General features: G+C 32.0%; 1 long non-coding RNA gene across 1 annotated transcript; it reads right to left on the reverse strand.

Moving 5' to 3' along the window:
* Nucleotides 1–3,991: 3,991 nt before the first annotated feature.
* On the reverse strand, nt 3,992–5,645 carry LOC125601449. The gene is made up of 2 exons (XR_007334255.1): nt 4,330–5,645; nt 3,992–4,256 (listed from the first exon to the last, which is right to left on the reverse strand). It is a non-coding gene; the product is annotated as an uncharacterized LOC125601449 (long non-coding RNA).
* Nucleotides 5,646–8,457: the final 2,812 nt, after the last annotated feature.

Consider the following 8,457-nt stretch of genomic DNA (forward strand, 5'->3'; position numbering starts at 1 on the left):
ATATATTTATTCTAAGATAAAAAAAATGATTTTATTGTATATACATTAATTGTTATTTTTTGAAATTTGACATTTATATTAATTTATTATATTATTTGGTATATATAATATATATTGCATAGAACTTAAATGTGGTTCAGAAGTTCATTTGCTTCCGAATATAGAAGGAATGGAAGATTACTTACAGAACATAAAATAAATCACATTCTACTATAATATATATTGTTTTTCCATCTACTAAGTTCTATGCAATATAGTTTCCTTATGTAGCTTGTCTTTCACCATAGCTTGTCTTTCACTGAATCATCACAAACCGAAACTAATAACAGATCATATCAGGTTTCAATATTCAAACCAGAGGAAGCTCATTGTCACGTAGCTCAGGATAATTTCTCATCTCTTCATACAATCTCATTCAGGAAGCTCATTATCCAAGAACGTTCGAAGAAGATCTCCAAATGCTGGTCAAACAAAACCCCTTCTCTCTTTATATTCTCCCAAACTTTATTGGTTTCATCCACTTTCCTGTTTCTTTCAAACATCATGAGCATGGTCTTATCCAAGTATGTTGTGTCTTCTCTGGACACACCAAAGCAAAGTGACCCGGTTTTTCACACTTGAAACATACAAAATGAGACATATTTCTTTCTTCTCCTTGTATTTGTCTTGTGAGTTATAACGGCCACGACCTCTGCCTCTTAGTCTGTTTCTTCTTCCTCGATTCCAACCTATACCTCTTCCTCTTGAGTTGTACGAGCTATTGGAATTCACATACAAAAGCTTCTTCTTCCTGGATCCGTTCTTCATATGCTTTTAGTCTTCCAACAATATCTTCGAAATTTGTTTTATTCAGATCAAGAACTTGTTCAAATGAAACTATGATCTGAATATACTTGCTTCGATGTAAGCTATTCAGGAATTTCTTCACTAGCTTAGGTTCTTCCAACGATTGACCTAAAGCTACGGATTTTGAGGCCAATTATGATATCTTTCCTGAGAAGGCATCGATAGAGTCTGTGTCTTTCATCCTTAGACGTTCAAACTCATACATCAAAGTTTGGGGACGAGCTTCCTTCACACGTTCAGCACCAAGATTCCTTGATTTCACGGCTTCCCATATCTCTTCTGGGGAGTCTTGATCACCAATCTGCAATATTAGGTTTTCTGGAATCGATTGGAACATGAGAACATTAGCGACATTATTCTTCACTTCTTCATCTGACCCAGGTTCAACTGATTCCCTAACCTTGTGTACTCGCAGTAACACCTTCATTCTCATCGCCCATACCGTGTAGTTCGTTGAAGATAACATCGGACAGACCACCATGGATGGCACGGCTTCTCTTGTCTTCGATGTTGATTTTGAATCATCCTTCGGTGAAACTTATTCAATGAGTCAAACCTGGAGTTCTGATGTCAAATATAGTGATTGAGAACGCGAAAGTGTTCAAGCGAGTTTCAGCCTTGAACACAACAACTTAATAAAGACTCCTTCCTTTATTAATGTTTAGAAAACTTCTCAAAAACTAAATACAAGCTATTGTTCTTTCGTCTTTTTGTTATGATTTATAAGCCCAAAGGCCGCAAACACATCTGTTGAGGCCCAAGAAACTACTCAACGTTCCTCTTTCAACGGTCACAAAAGATCAGACTCGATGACGTCAAAAGGTGGTCCTTGTACGGGGTTCACAGCTAAGGAGTTACAGCTATCAAACCGGTTCGAAACCTTGGGATTGTGCGCGGCCACATGTTGAGCTGTCTTTTGTCTTGTCTGTACTAGGGTTTACAGTCTTTCCTATATATTGACGTCAGTTGTAAAGCGTGAAAGTTAAGCAAGAAACATTCAATAACAAAGTTATCTTCTTCACTTATTATACTCTGTTTCACCAAGCTTTCATGGTATCAGAGTTTTACCTGAAAGGCACACAACGGTTTGGGTTAAACATCAATGCCAAGACAGGGTTTCTCTTGTACGGGTTCAGCGATAGTGATTGGGCTGGTTTCCGTGATACAAGGCGCTCAACTGGTGGTTTGTGTACCTTCCTTGGTTCAAACATCATTTCCTGGTCTGCTAAACGACATCCCACTGTCTCAAGATCTTCAACGGAGGCTGAATATCGCACCCTATCATTAACCGCAACTGAGCTTAAATGGTTGGCGTCTCTACTTGGTGAAATGGGGATCTCTCTACCTGACACACCGGAGTTGTTCTGTGATAATCTCTCTGCAGTATACTTGACTGCCAATCCAGCTATGCATAATCGAAGTAAGCACTTTGATACAGATTTTCATTATGTGCGTGAGAGGGTAGCTCTTGGAGCTTTGGTCGTTAGTCATGTACCTGCAGTTCTGCAACTGGCGGATATCTTCACTAAGCCCTTACCTCAACAACCTTTCCTAAGCTTGCGAGACAAACTTGGTGTTCAGGATTCTCCCGCCACAAGTTTGAGGGGGTGTATAAGCCCAAAGGCCGCAAACACATCTGTTGAGGCCCAAGAAACTACTCAACGTTCCTCTTTCAACGGTCACAAAAGATCAGACTCGATGACGTCAAAAGGTGGTCCTTGTACGGGGTTCACAGCTAAGGAGTTACAGCTATCAAACCGGTTCGAAACCTTGGGATTGTGCGCGGCCACATGTTGAGCTGTCTTTTGTCTTGTCTGTACTAGGGTTTACAGTCTTTCCTATATATTGACGTCAGTTGTAAAGCGTGAAAGTTAAGCAAGAAACATTCAATAACAAAGTTATCTTCTTCACTTATTATACTCTGTTTCACCAAGCTTTCATGATTCACCACATGCGATGATCAATATAGGAGCTAGATTTCCTTTTATATCCTATTATTCATTGAATTAGAAATTTCATTTTTTCTAATACTAATAGCTTTAGTTATCCTAATTTTTTTAAGGATAATTTACTTTTCTAGGTGACTTCTTTTTTAGTGATGTTGAATCTTATCTCCAACAAAAGTTTGAACCGTTTTAGGTTTAGAAGGGCCATTAACCTTTCTTAATTATTTACTGTGTTTTGTTTTTGCTATTATCTTAGCCATTATCTGTTTCATATTGGAATACGACATGAAGCTTCTGGTTTCTTCTTCTGTCTGCAAGATAGAGCTTTTCTATGTTGGGTATGTGATGTCACAATCCACAGTCAACCTTCATGTTACAGCTCGCTATAGATTTCTTCTGAATGGGATCAGAGTCAGTTTTGAATCAACGGACAAATCACCTTCTGGAAAGTTCTCACCACCATATAATGATGATAAAACCATGGAGACCAAATAGTTTACCTTACCAACATATGAGCCTCATGAGAAGATTGACTTTAATCATCATCATCATCATCAGGTGGTTTTACTGGCAATTAAAACACTACAAGAAAATAAAGATATTGTGACGAAATATTCCGTCACAATAGCAAATAATTCGTAACAATATCATCATTGTTACGTTTTTGTTACCAATTATTAATGGTTACAATACGTGTGTCACAAATGTTTTGGAGTAACAAAAATGTCACAATTTCTTGCGACTAGACTTTTTGTAACAAATCGTCACACATAGTTACGTTGTATACTAGTAATAGAACTGTAGCAATTTCTTACTTATTAAATTGTATCAAACTGTCTTAATTTGTGACTATTTAATGTGACAACTATATCCCTTATAGTGATGGGTCTTTTGTTACAAAATGTCACTAATATTGACGAAATTGTAGTCTTTTTACCGTCATTAATACTGACATTATATATTGTCTCAAACCGTCATTATTCATAACTAATTTAAAATCTTAATTTTGTGACTTTTTTTGGTCAATTTTCTTTCGTATAATAAAAATATTAGTCACAAAACATAATAATCAATGACGAAATAAATAATATTTATCCGTTACAATAATTGCGTAACAAATTTTTGTATTTTGTAACATTCATTATGCAATTAATTTGTCATAATTAAACGTCTAAAAGTATGACAGTAATAATAACATCTCAGTTTCAATTGGTTGCTGTCTATAAATCGAAATAAATATAACTCGGTTTACAAAATGAAATTGGTTTAAAATAAAATTCGGTTTAGATAACTAAACCAAATCATAAAAAAAAATTCAACCCTAAAAAAAATAAGCGGCCATGCGTGCCTCGCCTTGCCTCCTCCAGCCGCCATGTCTGGCCTTGCCTCCGCCGCACAACAGCCACTGCGACCACCGCTGTCTTGTCTCATCCACCATCAAGCTTCTTCTGCATCATCACCTTCCTTTACAAAAAACAAACAAAAATCAGATTCAAAGAGAGAGAGAGAAAGATAGACAGAGAGAGATATGTCGAACCGTGGTGGAGTGGTGGTGAACGGCGAGCGTGACATCACATGATGGAAGACAGAGAGATCACTCATTCAATTCTTCAACCTGCACCAAAATAAAAGCCACGCAGAAGATAGATGATGGAAGTAGAACTTATAATAAACGACCATTAACGGAGGCGGTAGAGAAGATGGAGAGCGATGAAGGCAGAGCTCTTGCGATGGTGGAGAGACACGGAGCAAAGATCTTCTGACGAATGAGAAGAGAGGAGATGCGGAGGCCAGCAGTGAAGAAAGCATATGAATGGAAATCTGAAGAAAAGGAATAACTTTGGTCCATTGGATCCAATCTCATCCGACGGTGAAAAGCTTGATCCTTGTGCTTGTGAATCAGCCAATAGGAACTTTTTGGTTGTTATACTTTATTTTCTCAACTGACAGAATAAGTTTTATTCTTCTTCTTTTTTTGTCAACAAGTTTTATTCTTTAATGTTAGTTGTTTTAGAGTTTTTGTTTCTAATCTCATTTCGTACAGTGATAGAATTTTGGTTTCTAATTTTTCTTTAGTTTTTATGTTTGTTATAAGTTTTATTGTTGATAAAAAGAAGTGTTATTAAAATTATAAGTTTTAGAGTACATGTTATATAGTTCTAGATATGAAAAAATAGATTTAGAAATGAAATTTATGATATATGGTTTGGAGTTTGAGGTTTAAGTTTAAAATTTAGAAAATATTTAAAAATAGTTTGAAGTATGTAATATGACTTAATGTCTTAAGATATAACGTCAAATATGAGTATATGGTTTGAAGTATATGTAAGGTTAAAAGTTTAAGTTTAAAAACTTGGGATTAAAGATTTTTAAGAGAACAAACTTTGAAGTTATGTTTAAAAACAATTAAAGTTTAAAAATTATATTTGAAGTTCAGATTTATGATATAGGGTTTGATGTAGTTTAGGGTTTAGACTTGAGATTTGGATTTAAATTATATGATTCAAGATTAAGTGTTTGGAGTAAATAGGTTTAAATTTTTAAAATATATATTTGAAGTTAAAGTTTAAGAATTAATTTCTAAATTTTAAAAGATCAAATTAATTGTTTTGTATGTAAAATTAAGTTTAGGGTTTAAGTTTAGGGATTAGTCTATAAAAAGGTTTCATATTCAACCACAAAAGAAAAACGATAAATCATGGTTTATTTTTTGAAACCAATGATAAACTATGGTTAAAACTGGAGCTACATAAATATAACTTACAAGATCACCCAAATAATTTTGTGCTTGAAAAGTTACAACATTTTTTATTTGTTATCCTTTTCAATGTATTGATCACAAACATTTAGTATATAAACGGAGTCATAACCTTTAGTCACATAGTTGTCGCCATGGTAACAATAAACATAGTTACAATTATGTCACATTTTTTGTCTCATTTATTTTTGTCATATTTATGTCACTAAATGTGACATAATTTAGTTACAGCAAAACCGGTCACAATATTGTGACCAAATAGCTACTCTTTTTTGACATAAAAGATCAGTTACAAATCAGTGTCTCTTATGTCACAAATATGTGACTAAGAAATCTAGTCTCAAAAAATCGTAACAATAGCTCCTTTTTCTTGTAGTGAAATCAGTGATAACATCTTAATGTTTGTTCTCGACACATCTTCTTCAATTCTTTTTACTGTTTCGTCTCTGAAGCAGAGGGTTGATAAACGACGGCAGAAACAGTTCTGTTGCAATATATCTTTTGGCCGAGAAAAACTGGATTTCAGTTTTGTTGCAATGTACCTTGATTCGATCTGTGCTTGATGAGAAAGATTTTCTCAGCTGGAGTGCTAATGTGCAGAATCATTTAATACCCGAGTATGTTAAACATTGTGGATTCATCATCTAAAATTACTTACCGCCCAGTTCTTAAGAGATATTTCTAAATATCATAAAAATCTAACCACTTTGAGATATATTTCCATATTTTCATTAATCACTAAATGCTTTTACAAATCTAAAAAAAAATATAAATCTTATAGTAAACTATTAGTAATATGGTAAATATTTAAATTATATACCATTAATCATATAAATAAATCAAACATTTATATGTATAAAAATAAAAATGATCACATGCACAGTTGTACGGGTCAAGATCTAGTGAGTAATCATAATCCAAGTTGATTGTTATAATATATCGGGTTCACATAGCTATTCTAACAAATATCAGCTAAAAGCCTAAAAGAAATTGAAAACAAATTTGTCTAAATCATATGAGCGAAAATAATTAAGTTTTGTTTAATTAAAATGTTTATCTAATAAAATATCACGTAATAAATAGAATATGTATAATAAAAGAAACTAGGGTTGTTAGAAACAGATAATGAATTCTTCCTTATTTAATGAATCAAATATGTAATTTTATGCTAATTTTTCTTTTATGTTTGTTTGAGTTTCAAAAGTTTATAAAATAAAGGAAATTACAAAAAGAAAAATAAGAAATTAAGAAAAGGGCTTGCATGAAAATGCAGCTGCTCATCCAAAGATCAATCACAATGAAAGGTAGATATGAGCAATTAATAATTCAAGTTGATTGTTTTAATTTTTCCTATTCACATAGATTTTTTGTGGACCAGGTTTTTCATTAATAGGTTCAAGCGATTACAAGGCTAATAGTACAAGTCATGTTGTGAGAGCCAACAGCCTAACTCCCAAACAATAATACAACACAAAGAAACAATAGAGACATAAACTTATCTATTCTATTAATTTAGAGTCATATTATTTATCTACTTATGAATGTTGTCATTTAAATTTTGGACTTATTCATATTCCACTAAGAATAGATATCAATACATTTAAAATAAGATCTTTTTAAATTTCCTTTAAATTACTTTCAATATTACAAACGTGTCGCTCCTATTTGTATGGTTAATAACTTAACAACATTAATTTCATCCTAAACATACATCCGTAAAACTTTCACAATTTTTTTAATTTGACTATGGACATTTCATTGTATTTAGTTGTTTCTTATTTATTATAGCATTTAAAAAATTTCAAAGCCTACATGAATTGCTGTATTTAGTTGTGGTGCGTCAGAAATACACTGCAACATTGCTTCGATTTTGACTATTAATATCAATTTTTGATTGGTAATTATAGTTATACAACTATATGATTTTTATAATATAATTAACCTTTAATATGTTCATAGCTATAGTGCTATATAAATATATAGTTGCTATATTCTATGATTTTAATTATACATAGTTTATTCAGATGTCGGCTAACATATTATATCATCATTTCTTAAATGGTTAGATATGCTATAAAATATATTTATAGTACAATTAATTTAATTTTAAAAATATATTTTATACAAAAAGAATTAATAAAAAGTAAATATCAAAAATATCAAAAATAGATTACTATATATTTAAGAAATCTAAACAATAAAATTATTGAGTTACACAATATATAACAGTAAAATTTAAAATCATATATTTAAAACATTTTAGATAATATCAAAGTTATACATTTATAAATAAAAAAATATCCGCACGGACGTACGGGTACAAACTCGTGTAATAAAGCATTATGCAAAACATTAAGGTTGCCACTTGCAATATAATCTCTAAAAGACACAGCGCAGTTGAAACACTGCAAATATCAGCCAAAAGAAATTGAAAAATTGATGGCTAGAAGATAAATCATCTTTTATGAGTGGAAATAAAAAATTATGTTTTGTTTAACTAAAATGTTTTAATGAAATATCATTTAATAAATATAGTATATGTATATAAAAGAAACTGCGGGTGTTAGAAACATATAACAAATTCTTCCGATTTTAATGAATCAAACTAGATTTTGATCCGTACTTTTAAAGCGCATAAATTTTGTACTTGCAAAAATTCAATTCAAATCGATATCGAAGATTTTTAAATTTAGGATGATGTGTTTAAAAAATATGTTTGTAGAAAGTTATATTGTTAAGTATCGGAATATAGTTTGATAAAGCATTTTAAAGTGTACAAGTGATATTATTCGGTTGCGAGATTATAGTGAAAATGTTTCTTTTTAGTATAGGTCAGTATTTCAAATGGAAAGGACGACCATTATTTCAAGGTCCTTCTTGGTTCGAGTAATCAGGGACGAAACAAAT

This window comes from Brassica napus, unplaced genomic scaffold (genome assembly GCF_020379485.1).
Source record: "Brassica napus cultivar Da-Ae unplaced genomic scaffold, Da-Ae ScsIHWf_2570;HRSCAF=3317, whole genome shotgun sequence".
NCBI lineage: Eukaryota > Viridiplantae > Streptophyta > Magnoliopsida > Brassicales > Brassicaceae > Brassica > Brassica napus.